Source organism: Ursus maritimus, unplaced genomic scaffold (genome assembly GCF_017311325.1).
Source record: "Ursus maritimus isolate PB19 unplaced genomic scaffold, ASM1731132v1 scaffold_13, whole genome shotgun sequence".
Classification (NCBI taxonomy): domain Eukaryota; kingdom Metazoa; phylum Chordata; class Mammalia; order Carnivora; family Ursidae; genus Ursus; species Ursus maritimus.
Genome location: NW_024423675.1, coordinates 67724023 through 67737235, shown reverse-complemented (window position 1 = coordinate 67737235; position 13213 = coordinate 67724023). Strand labels below are relative to the sequence as shown.

At 51.7% G+C, this 13213-nt stretch overlaps 1 long non-coding RNA gene across 1 annotated transcript; it reads right to left on the bottom strand.

Moving 5' to 3' along the window:
* Nucleotides 1-6592: 6592 nt before the first annotated feature.
* Nucleotides 6593-13059, bottom strand: LOC103660812. Its single transcript, XR_567909.2, has 3 exons — nt 12542-13059; nt 8969-9171; nt 6593-8107 (listed from the first exon to the last, which is right to left on the bottom strand). It is a non-coding gene; the product is annotated as an uncharacterized LOC103660812 (long non-coding RNA).
* Between the last annotated feature and the right edge of the window lie 154 nt (nt 13060-13213).

Sequence of the window (13213 nt, the reverse complement as noted above, 5' to 3'; positions counted from 1 at the left end):
ACCATTTCCAAAGGTTACATGCAGAGATCCTTTGGTCCGAAGCCTCTCTCCCGCCGCTCATAGTCATGGGTCATCACATCCTGCTGGTGCTGGAGTCACACTCCCTTCCGCTGGTCCCCACTCTCACCTCGGCCACCTTGGACACCTCCTATCTGGCCTTCCTGCTTCAACATCGCTTCTCAAACCCCCTGTCCACCCTGCAGCTCAAAATTCTAACAAAAGACAATGATGCCTCTATCACTTTACTGTGTTAAAGGGAAACCTCCATCACGACCGCTCTTCTAGAGCACGTCTGACGCCCTGGCCTGGCGCACCTGTCCGCCATGACCTTGGCCACTATGTCCCCATCAGTCAGTCTCCAGGCACACCCGGCCTGCCGTTGATGCCATGCTATCCAGCAGAGTGGCCACTAACCCACATTTGGCTATTTACATTTACACTCAGAATTAAATACAGTTCACGGGCACTGGCTGGCTCAGTTGGTTAAGCATCTGCCTTTGGCTCAGGTCATGGTCTCAGGGTCTGGGATCGAGCCCCGCACAGGGCTCCCTGCTCAGCAGGAAATTTGCTTCTCTCTCTGCCTGCTGCTCCCCCTGCTTGTCCTCTCTCTCCCTCTCTCTCTTGCTGACAAATAAGTAAAATCTTAAAATAAAAAAGAAAGAATTAAATACAGTTCAAACTTCAGTCCCATGGCCACGCTGGCCGCTTTCCAAGTGTCCCACAGCCACACGAGGCTAAGGCTCCCGTGTCGGACAGCAGAGACTAGCACATTTCCATGACCACAGAAAGTTCTGCTAGACGCTGCCATTCTCGCGTGTCGGTCAGGAGTCTTCGAGACAAGAGAATCCACTCTTTCCAGCTTAAGCAGAAAGAGAATCATAAAGAATACGAGGCAACATGGAGAGCTGTCAGGAGAGCAGGCCTGGACGCTGCTCGGCGAGCGACAACACTGCCAGAGCTCTGTCCCCACAGCGCGGGCCTCCGCGGGCAGAGACACCTCCGCCCCACCACCGGCCACCCAGCTCAGCCTGCAGCGACCGCAGCCCTGGACCAGACTCGGGTCCGCTCCGCGCCTCGCAAGGACAACTCCCTCCCACTGGGCTCTGACCTCAGCCCAGGTCACTGGGCGAAGCCGGTGCTGCAGGAAAGCCTGAGCAATACCAGTTCTGGCTTTGGAATATCCGCAGCACAAGAACACCGGTCCACGACGCCGTCCACACTGCAGGCTGTGGCCACCCCACGTCCTCGCCGCCCTCTCCCTGTACCGAAAGCAGCAATGGCCCAGCCACATGCCCACCTGACAGGCACCTGCTCTTCATGAACGATGGGAATGCACACACTCTCCACAGAGAGCCTGAAGCTGCGTCCGTGTCCACACTGCTCAGGGTAGCCTTTCTCATCCGGGTAAGTTCAGGCGGATAGCCTAAGACCGAGGGGAACATATGAAGTTCAGCGCCATCCGCGCACGCCACGTGCAGTAACGGGGAAACAGGAGGGGGAGGGAAAAGAAATGAGTTATGATAAAACCCAGGAGAAATTGTGGGTAGTTAGTGTGGTGGGTTGAACTGTGTCCTCCTCCTCCAAAAATTCTCATGTGGGAGGACCGCAGGACCTCACAATGTGCCAGTGGTTGAGGGAAGCAGTCAAGTTAAGATGAGGTCATTGGGATGGGTCCTAACCTATATGGCTGATGTCGCTATAAAAAGGGGATTTGGACCCAGAGGTGGACACACATGGAGGGTCGACGGTGTGGACACACTGTGAGAAGATGCTGGCCTTGTGGCCAAGCAGGGGGGCCTCAAGAGACACCACCCCCACCCCCACCTTGATTTGGGACTGCCAGCCTCGAGAACGGTGAGAAAGCAAAGTCTGTTGTTTAAGCCCCCCAGTGTGGTCGTCTGTCACAGCAGCCCAAGCAGACCACAGAGCCACGACAGCCCGCGTGGCCAGGCAGGTACAGAGCGCTGGTGGCGTCCCCAGCTGCCTCCCGCACACCCGATTCCACGCTCCTGTCCCCTAGGCAGCATCTGAGCGGGTTGGGAGCTTCTGTCTTCATTTTCATCTGCATATCTGGGGCATCTCCCAGTGGACGGGCCATGGGGGCACCTCCTTCTGCCCCCAGGGTATCGAGAGCCCAGTCCCCTATTCATCAGCTGAGACCACTAGATGGCGATGCTTCTTGGCCTGTGGGTTTCTTATGGCACCTGACGGGTCAGCTGGAGGGAGCCACATGGGTCCCTTGGGAAACACCCTCTAGCAGAGCCCAAAAGCCCAGAGAAAGGAAAGAAGCGATTTGCTGGTGAGTCACTGGGTAGGAACCGAAGCAGCTCTGCTCGCTCCTACCCTCCCTCAATCTCCAGTCCGCGCGGGAAAGAAAAGCCCCCAGCCGTGGTGGTGCAGCGCCCTGCCGAGTCTAGGACGCACCCTGGTCCCCGGGGGCCGTGACCATTTCTCAGTCGCCCACACCACAGTCCTAACAAGCCTGATACGCAAGACTGCATGGCAAGACTCGAGAACCCGGGGTGCTTGGTCTCCTTCCTTCCGTCTGGGGCAGCTCGGGCCGCCGAGACAACAGAGCCGAGCAGGGCCTGAAGCCAGGGGCCTTCTTTCCACGTAGTTCAGGAGGCTGGGAGGTCTGAGAGGAGGGTGCCGGCCCTTACGTGTCTGGCGGGGATCTGCTTCCTGGTCACAGAAGGCTCTGGCATCTTGTACGGGGCCCCACCTTCATGTCCTGCCCTCAACCTAATCACCCCCAAAGGCCCCCTCCCAATACCGTCTCACCGGGCGTAGGGCTTCACAGTGTGAATCTGAGGAGATAAACCCTCGGCCCGCTGCGCCTCCTCGGCTGTGTTTCTGAGTCAGAACCAACCGGTGGGTTTCCGATGTCATTGGTCCCCGGGAAGCAGGACAGGTGTCCTGTCTCACAGCGCTTATCTCTCTAGGAAGGAGCTTACTTCTCGCTCCCACCCAACGGGTCAGGGAAGGGGCTGGGGGCTGAGACACTGCTCCCCCAACATGCCTGTGCCCGACCACCCACTGCTCACACCCCAGCCCCGCACACCCCCGCTGTTACTCAGACAGACTGACGGACAGATGGAGCCCTGGTCTGCTCTGCGGTGTCCTTCACCGAGAACACCCCTCCCCGGCCTTCGCGGGCTGTGTCTACCGCTTCTGAAAGGCTTTGTCTGATGGTCCCGTGCGAAGAGCACCGCACCCTGCGCGGCTCTGCTCAGCTCGCCCCCTCCCTGGACTCCCCCCTGGCCCTCAGCGTGACCTGCATTGATTTATTCTCTCTCCTCTCTCTCCGCCTGCCTCTCCCGCGGGAATGTGAGCATGGCGGAGTCCCTGATCGTGTGTACCTGAACGCAGGGCACACTCATCGACACTCGGCAATGCTCACGGCACAAAAGTGGGGAATAGCGGAGAGACAAGGGTGGGAGCCCACCCAGGAGATCTGAGCTGGGTTTCCCTTAGAAAACACATCCCCTTCCTCCTGCTCCCCAGCCCTGCCAGAAGTCACCGGGAAATAATTTCTACACAAGGTACCAGGGGTGGGTGAAAGCAGAGAAACACATGCCCTTTGGCCCCTGGGAGTCAGGGGTTCAGATTCTCTCTTGGGCCATCATGAGCTGTGTGGGGACCTGTCAGGGGTCCTTCAATCAGGGGGACCTCACAGAAGTCTCGGGGGCCTCCCGCACTTGAGTGCATGGGGCTCAGGAGGTGTCTTCCTCCGTTGGCGGAAACATCCAGAGTAATTTACTGCCACCGTGGACAATGGCCTCTTAAAGTTAATGATTTGGTGATGCTGGAGTTTGCCTGACCAACAGGGAATTCGGTAAAGGGGCACCTTCTCTTTCTAGGTGTAGAACTAGGCCAGGGATAACAGGCAAAGACAACCAAATATTTGCTTTCAGATACGCTGCTTAGGACGGCATTCCAGACCCAAGCAGCTGGGCCCACGGGGAAGTTCCCTTGAGGCCACGCCAACAAGCTTAACTCAGGCAAAGGTCAACCGTCCTGTGGGTGAAAGATTTCTGAACAACCGACCTGATCTCGTTCTGTGTTTAAATGTGTCTGCCTCCGCCCTGTGACAGTATTCACGTCACATGGGCCACCATCCACCTGGCCGTCCCAATCTCCAGCACTGAGATCACATGTGGAGAAACAGGGACTGAAGTCTAGACGGAGCCCTGAGAACTCAAGCTCCCCACTCACGGCTTCCCCCTGAGAAGAGGCGCCATTGCGGGAAGCCGGCGGGGCTGGCCAGGGGTTCTTTAGGTGACATAGAGGTGACCATCGCCGTGACCAGGAGGTCAGAGGAAGGAATCCATGATGGGTCTCGAGGAGACTCACAACGGACCACGCGTACAGAAGAGCAAGGGAGGAGGAGAAACCGCAGTTTGCGATGCAGAAAATTCATCTTCGTGACAAAGATGTGAAGCCGACATTATGTATTCAGAACGTGCACAAGTTCTCCCACTGCCTGAAATACACTTTAGAGCAAACAGTCATCCCTAATGAACTGATCTAAAACATACCTGGGCGACTCCCGTATGAAACCAGATCTAAACTGAACAACAGAATTTCAGATGTAGAAAGAAACTGCCCATTCGCGTCCTGGAAAGCCGATCCATGCAGGGGGTGTTTTTGAGTCTGGAGTGACCGCTAAGGGTGGGTAAGCTAACTTCTGCCCCGACGCTCTAGCTGTGTTAGCTGAGACGGGGGATTTATGGGAATTTGAAAACAAGATGCTGATGGTTCTCTTATTGCCTCGTTCCATTATGCAATACATTTTGAAGATATTTGTATTCCGTCTTCTGGAGCAGACACTGATGTGGGAAACAGAGGCAGAAGAAAAATTATTAAATTTCCTTACTACCTACAGCCCACTGACAAGCCCTTGAAACAGGCAGAGTGACTCTTCTAGGAGCTCAGCTGCCTCGATGTTAATACTTTGCTAAGGGCGAAAGGCAATCTCAGCCCCATCCCCAGGACCCTGGAAGTCTATTTTAACATAAAAATTCCTTTGGAAGCTTCCTTTGTCTCCATCCCCCCCACACACACCCAAGATACGTGTTGGCAATCATCCCCAAGCATATGACCCACCAGTTTACGTCTGAAGGGTCTCATGACTGAGGGTTTACTAAACAGTAATAAATGACCTTTTCAACAATAGCTAGCCCCTCTCAGGATCCTGGAAACCTTGTTGTCAAAATACCTGGCAGCTCTGTGCCGTCCCCCTCCCAACTTGAAAGTACGTAACAGGCCACTCCTCAGGACCCCAGCGCAGCTCCTTCCGCCCACAGGTCCTGTCCCCGTGCTTTCATAAAACCACCTTTTTGCATCAAAGACACCTCAAGAATTATTTCTTGGCCATCGGCCTCGAACCCTAATGTCTTTCCTACATTAGAGATCACTAAAAAAAACAAATCAATCAACTTTTTTAAAAAAGAAAATTTAGCATTTAAATTGAGATGAATCATAAGTGTAAAATACACAGGAGATTTTGGAGACTTAGTATGGAAAGAAGAAAATAAAACATTTCAATAATAATTTGTATACTGATTATATATTGAAATAATATTTTGGATATATTGGCTAGACTGTATCATTAAAATTATCCCCACCTATTTCTTTTTCCAGTCTTATTGTGGTTACTAAAAACGTAAAGTTCCGCGTGTGGCTCCGCTTCTATTCCTAGTCCCTTTTCCCTCACGCCGGGGCCGCGTGGGAGAGGGTTCAGTGGCCCTGTTGTCCTATTAAGTGGTCCACCTGCTGGACAAGTCTGATGACTCCCTCAGCGTTTCCTTGGATGACTTCTTTCAATCCTTGCGCTTCCTGTGGGCCAGCTTGATCCGATTCAGGTTCCCAACCTGGGTGGACTCCACCTTCGGGGCTGGGACCCTGAGGAGGCATCGCACCAGGAGGCACCAGAGTTCCGTCCTTCTGATGGTTATGTTAAGTAGGGTCTCCTCGATCCCTCCTGGTAAATTTGCATCTCCCCTTTCAGACCGCAAATAATCCCTGTAAAGATCCCCCTCCCATTTATCTACAGAATGGTTTTAGCATTCCTTGCTGATTTTCATCGGAATCTGTCATTTCCCTAGGGATTGCAAACCGGTGTTCTTTGAATTCTACCATTCTTTCACATTTATTAGCTGACTTTATTCTGAGAAGAGCTTTCCTTCATCACTAGGATTATCTGAAAAGTTCATACAGGTAAATGCTTCTTTCCCTTTAATTACCAAAAGAGTTGGTGCACTGGTTACCACAAAGGAGTTTCAGGTTTTTGTGTTGTTTGCTTTTTTTTCTGGGCATTTTTAAGTTTGTTTTTTGTTTGTTTACTGTTTTTTTTTTAAAGATTTATTTATTTATTTATTTGACAGAGATAGAGACAGCCAACGAGAGAGGGAACACAAGCAGGGGGAGTGGGAGAGGAAGCAGCAGGCTCACAGCAGAAGAGCCTGATGTGGGACTCGATCCCATAAAGCCGGGATCACGCCCTGAGCCGAAGGCAGACGCTTAACCGCTGTGCCACCCAGGCGCCCCTGTTTACTGTTAAGTTCTTAAAAATAACTTTACTGGGATAAAATTCACATATCATGCCATTTCCCCCCTTGAAAGATTATTTATTTATTTGACAGAGAGAGCGAGCGAGAGCACAAGAGGGGGAGCGGCGGGCAGAGGGAGACGCAGTTTTTGAGAGCAGGGAGCCCATGAGGGAGGGGCTCGATCCCAGGACCCCGGGGTCACAACCTGAGGCAAAGGCAGACGCTTCACGACTGAGCAACCCAGGCATCAGTTTCCCCCTTTGAAGAGTACAATGCCCTGGCTTTTAGCACATTCCCAGAGCTGTACCACCAGCAGCACAGCCCATGTTGGAGCATTTTCACCCCCTGGAAGGAGACGCATACCCACGCCCGCCCCTCACAGCCACCGGCCTGTTTACTGTGTCCCCGGATGTGCCCACTGTGGCTGTTCCGTGTGAGTGGGATCACACCGAGCGTGGTCCCGTGTGCCCGGCGTCTCCGTAAGCATAGTGCCTGCAGGATCCGTCCATGTGGTAGCACGTGCCAGAACGTCATTTCTTTTTATTGCTGAATAATATTCCATCGTATGGTTATTCCACATTTTACTTATCTATCCGTCAGTTGATCCAACATTTGGGTTGTTTTCATTCTTTGGCTGTTATTTACAATGCTGCTATAAGCATTTGGATACAAGGGCTGTGTGAACATATGTTCTCAGTTCTCTTGGGTGGGGGTCTGGGAGTGGGATTGCTGAGTCATGCGGCAGCTCTGTGTTTAGTCGTTGGAAGAACTGCCAGACTGTTCTCCAGGGCCGCCGCCCCACTCTGTGAGGCTGCCTCTTCCTCTACCTCCTTACGGACACCTGCTGTGCTCCATTTGCTGCCCTTCTGCGAAGTGGGAAGCAGTATCTCTATGGCTTTATCATTTCCCGGATGGTGGATAACGTTGAGCATCTCTTCATGAGCTTGTTGGCCATTTGTGTATCTTCTTCCGAGAAATCTCTATTCAGTCCTTTGTTTTTTCTTTAACTGGGTTGTCTTTATATTACCAGGTTGTAAGCATTCTTTCAGTATCTTCGGTGCAAGTCCCTTATCAGATACGTGATTTGCAGAAATGTTCTCCCATTCTGTGGTCTTCCTTTACATCTTTTTGTTCTGCCTTGAGGATCATGGGAAAGAGGCATCCCCCGTTGCTTGTAGTCACTGTTCTTCCTGATACTCAAATTGTCCTGGGTTTAGCCAGGGGGAGCCCCTCCCCAAGGCTTCTTGTTCTATCAACACAAGCCCTCTCATCCTCACAAAGGTAGAATTTCATCCGGTGTCAGGGCAGATCAGAGGGCTTTCTAGGCTCCTTTAGTCACAGCCATAGAGCTCATCCCCACCCCTACCCACGGCCGCAGAGAAGGCAGGCTGGCTCCCACCACGGGCGAAGTCTGTAGTCAGAGGTGTAAGCTTCCATTTCTGTTGATGCCGTTGTAGCCGGGGTGCAGGGGTGCACGAGCGCTTGGCTCCAGGGGTCCCAAACACAGGGGGTCGGCTGTTGGTCACTGACAAAACCCAAAGCAGAGACAGGAGTGGCTGTGAAAGAAGAAAGGGATTTATTTCAGTGAGGCCAACACTGGAAAGACCGCAAACTAGTGTCTCAAAGGCTATCTCCAAAGTGCCGAAAATATTTCCAGGTTTATATAAAGAAAATGTGGGACAAAGGTGGATGGTTATGGGCAGGTGGACATGAAGGTCAAACTGATGGTCGTCTCGGAGTTAATCGCCAGTGGGGTCTTGCTGGCTCAGGGCAACCCCTGCTGCTCGAGGGGTAGTTTGTTCCCATCAGGGGACGCTTTGCCCAGAGGATCTTCCCCCTGAGCCAAGAGACCAGATGGAAAGAAGAGCCCAACTGGAGAGTTTGAGGTCAAAACAGAGGCAGCCCAAGTCCCCTGTCGTATGCTCCCCCAGCGTGGTTTTCACCACACTCAGAACCAAACAATTGTGCAGGAGAAGTTGAGATGAGGCCCCAGAGAGAGCTGGGGGAGCTCCGACCTTGCTCCCAGGGCAGAGACCAGCAGGATGACCTCTCAGCCCTTCGTCCTCAGACAGGGTAAATAATGCTCGGAGGGTTAAAGGTGGCTCAGTATTTACACACACTCCCTGGTTAGAAAACAGCCACCTGAGCTGTAGCAAAGGGAAGAGGCTGGCGGGTGAGCTGCGGGGCACTCAGGCTGTGCTAACGTGGGTACAGGAAGAGGCCAACCTTCACCTAGTGGTGGTGGACCCTGGGGACCTTGCCCAGATGTTACTACTGGCAATTCCCACAGACACTCAACAACATGTATGGTGTGACAATTATTGTTTCCATTTTATAGATGAAAAATCTGAAGCCTGGGGGTTTTAGAGACTTGCCAAGTGCAGGCAGCTAAATAAAAGGGGGCAGGCTGTATTCACCTGACGTGAAGGTCCTGTTTCTTCCTTGGGCACACCCTGGCTGGGAGGGTGTACAGCCGCTGGAACGCCCGGACCACCAATCCTACAAGATGCTCCTTCCGAAAGCACTCCGTGATTAAGGAAATTTGGGAAATGCTACAAGGGATAAGCCTCTTTTATGCTGTCACAGTTCATGAGATCCTAAGTAAAGGCTCTCAGAAGAGCTGCAGAAAAAAATTAACCTTGTCAGATTCAAACATTTCCTAAATACCTGGGACCAAGAAATCCGTCCACCCACCACACCACAGCTTCATTTTTCCCCTGAAGCCCCCAAAACACAAGCGCTGGAGAAAGCTGCCTCTACTCATATTAGAGCATGTTGGCCTGTTTTCCCCATAACCAGCAGCGAGCAATCTGGGGGCAACAGTTGGCATCCTGGGGTTACCCAGTTCCCTCTCCTCTTTCGGTGGTTGGGTTTAGTGTTCTCCGATGGTTGTGGCCAAAATCGCAGGGATTGGGGGATTGCAAAATAGTGATGTCTCTGCTTCCTTTATCCTTCACCATTTATTCACTAGGAAATTCCTGAACTGCCAAGCCAAGTGAAGATTCCTTGCCTGTGAATCTATTTCTTTGTGACTTCTGTGGGCACAGTGTGAGCCAGGGGAAAAAGTGGACGGGGGCGGGGGCTGCTAATCCAAGAGCATTTACCAGGCCTTGCGGGCAGCACGACGGATTCATGACAGGTAGGACGCAAGAGCTAACTGGGCAAGACGGTGCTCATTCATATTCCAGACGGTGCCTTGCCTCTGAGAGCAAGTGTCCCCAGTTCTCACTGAACTCCCGAGTTTCTCGGCTTCCTCATTCACTACATCCTTTAAATTACTACAGCCATCCAACGACGTGCACCTCCCTAACTGGAGCCAGAGGCAGGTGCTGGGCTTCAATAAAAGTGGGCAGCTGGACGAAACATCACGGCTGTTCATAAAACACTTTCTCATCCACTAAATACGCCTCAAAAGTTGCCTCTTGTCATCACAATGGCCCTCCCAGACGGACAAAATGGTCATTTTAACCTCCATTTCCAGAAGAAAGTCTGTGCAACGAAGTGTGTTAGTTCATAAGCACAACTATGCTGTTTCCTCTTTTCCTTATTTTGCTGCTATCTTGATAGGTGAAAAAAATGTAGCTAGTTTGCTACCACCCCGAAGATTTCTTCCACCACGTGAGGCATCACAGACCTGCCTGCCGTGAACCCTTGCACTGGACAGCCAACCGGGGGACCGCCCTCCCTCCTACAAACAAGCCCTGCCCTGGACACACACCGTGTGCAAGCTACCCACACACGTCTGGCCCGTACAGGTGCTCTGTAACAGGGCCAGCTGTCCCCCTCAGACTTGGGCAGTCTGTCTGAGCTCACAGATCCTGCTCCAAACAGTCAACAGGGAAGCACTGCGTACAGGTGGTGATTGTCGTTTCCGAACTTGGATGGACATGTGAGATTCGTTCCTCCACAAACTTGGGACTCAACGTAGCCATCGATGTTTGCATTTTTACCTTCTCTACTCTGTCCCTGTAGGGACCATGTCGGGTTTTTAGGCCTTTCTAAAGTTTTATGAAATAATGTAGCAGGATCTCTTGCCTACTGTTATGTTCTTATAGATCATATAGCGTGCTCCATATTTAAAGGTTTTATCTATTTATTTGAGAGAGAAGAGCGTAGAAGCAGGGGGAGGGACAGAGGGACAAGCAGATTCCCTGCTGAGCAGGAAGCCCGACCCTGACCCCGGGCTGGATCCCAGGACCCTGGGATCAGGACCTGAACGGAAGGCAGATGCTTAACTGACCAAACACTCCCGTGCCCCTGCTCCATATTTAAAGTAGCGAAGATACATATTAACATGGAAGAAGTCCTTCTAATTAGAAATCCTGGGGAAAGCATGGCTCTCAGAGAGAACTGGATTCAGATCCCGGGTTAGCTGCTTAGCAAGACATTTTTCCCTTTATATATTCCTTTAAATTCTCCAGCTCATACTCCTCCACGTAGTGGGAAACTAACAGAAGGCTCTAAGGTCCAACTGAGGCCCACATGTGGAAAGCAGAATCTTCAGAAACGGGTCTGGTGGTGACACCAGTAATTGGGGGCAGGAGCCCTCAGTAGTGTTTCTCCAAGCTCTGTCAGTGGACGCTCCAACCTCCTGAAGCTCTAAAGTAGAGATCTAGGAATCTGCAGGTGGTTCTTCTGATCCACTGTTCATGAGAAAAAGGAAAACACCAGGGGATAAGACTGAGCCACTGTGAGATCCAGGAGCTCTTTCTCACATTGGGTATTGGGGAGGGTCCCTTCCCCATTAATCTTGCAGAAGCAGTTTGGTTTTATTGAAAAAGTCATTCAGTTTCCTTAGACCCCCCCCCCTTCTGGGTTGTAAGAATTACCGTACAAGAAGTGCCTCCTGGTTAGCAAAAGGTAGCTGCTATCCTTAAAAAACAAAATTCAAATTCAATTAGTAAATTTTAAATCTAATTGGAGGGATTCATGAATGGGGCAACATTCCCTCTAGCAAGTAGAGAGATGCTCCAAGGAGTTGTATAAAATGGAAGGTTTTTATAGGAACGAGGGTGGAGCAAAAAATTAGCAAAAGAAAAGATTGTTTCAGGGAGGGTCACTTTCCTCTGGCGGGAGGGGAGAGGGGTCTTATGCGGATTACTGCATCTCCTTTAGCGGTGGAGGTCGATGGAGAGGGCCCTCATGACAGATTACCTCATTGATAGACTGGAAAATTCCAGATTGACTGGCTTAAAATTCCACTCCTGTGAAGTTTGAAGTTAAATTTTGGTTTGCAAGACTGGTTCTGGTTTGCAGGATTGGAAGCAAGTGACTCCATCTTGGACCTGTGGTTTTGTTTTGCTTTTTTAGCACTATTAATAATACTACTATTAATAATTAAGACGCCCTATGTTTTCTTAGCTTATATATTCCTACCTCCACCGTGAAGCATCAGTTCAACATAATTGACTTTCCTGGTGTTAACGATGGATTTGCAATGTCGCCTATTCAGTCTTCAAATGAGGTCAAGGTCAGGTGTGACCCACGGAGGTCCTTAACAGGAAATGAATCTGATTCAGTCAAAGGCTTGCTATTTTCCTTCTCAAAAGCATTTTTCTTCAGTGTTATTTATTTTCATTGTAGAAATTTCAATAGGAACAAAAAAGTATACAGTGAGAAGTTTAGCTTCCCTCCACCCCTCTACACTTAGCTATCTTTGGAGGCAGTCACTACTAACATTTTCCTTTTACCTTTGGAAACAGATTTATAGATTTTTCTTCTGTCCCTCTGCACAAATTAGTAGCAAACCATATACACAATTCTGCACCCTAATTTTTTTTTTGAAGATGTATTCATTTGAGAGCGAGCGAGCGCGAAGAGGAACGGGAAGGGCAGAGAGGGAGACAATCTCCAGCACACTCCCAGCAGAGCGGGGAGCGCCACCTGGGAACTTGATCTCAGGACCCCGATCATGACCTGAGACGAAAACAAGAGTCTGAGGTTTAACTGACTGCGACACCCAGGCGCCCCCGCACCTTGATTTTTCTTACCCATTTTAAAGATCTTTCCATACCAACACATACAGAGCCCCCTTCCCCTTCCAAGCTGCCGTACAATATTCAATGCAATGGATGCAGCGTGATTTAACTCTCTTTATGGATGGACATATTAAAAACAATGCTGTACATCTGAAATTGCACAAGCTTGCTGGTCTGTCCATTGTCAATGTCAGCCACCCGCCCAGCGCCCAAGGCGGTTACATCCGATCTACGTTCCTGCCAGTGATGCCCGGCAGCCCCGGTCCCCTACACCTTCACCAAAGGCATTTCCAGGGACCCGATCGCCTTCACTTGGGGCCCGCAGAAGTCTGCAAAGAGCCGAACAACCGAAGCCTCCGGTCCTCCCTCCCCGATGCGGCGCCGCGGAGCCAGCGGCCCGGGCTCCTTGCCGCGCGTCCCCACCGCGGACTGCTGCGGGCCGCACACGCCCGCACTCCCGGCGCGCTCGGGGCCGGCTCAAGGTGCCCTTGCGAGGACGCCGCCACACACCCTCGGGCGGCCGCAGGAACCCGGCCCGTCAGCGGCAGGACCGTCACCACCACGCCAGGAGGACGGCCAGCCAATCCCCGGCGGGCCCCGGCCGTTTTACGGCAGCAGGCCCCGCCCCCGACCGCCGCTGAGGGGCTGTGAGGAGGTGTGGGGCGCGCACGAGCCAATCCGCGC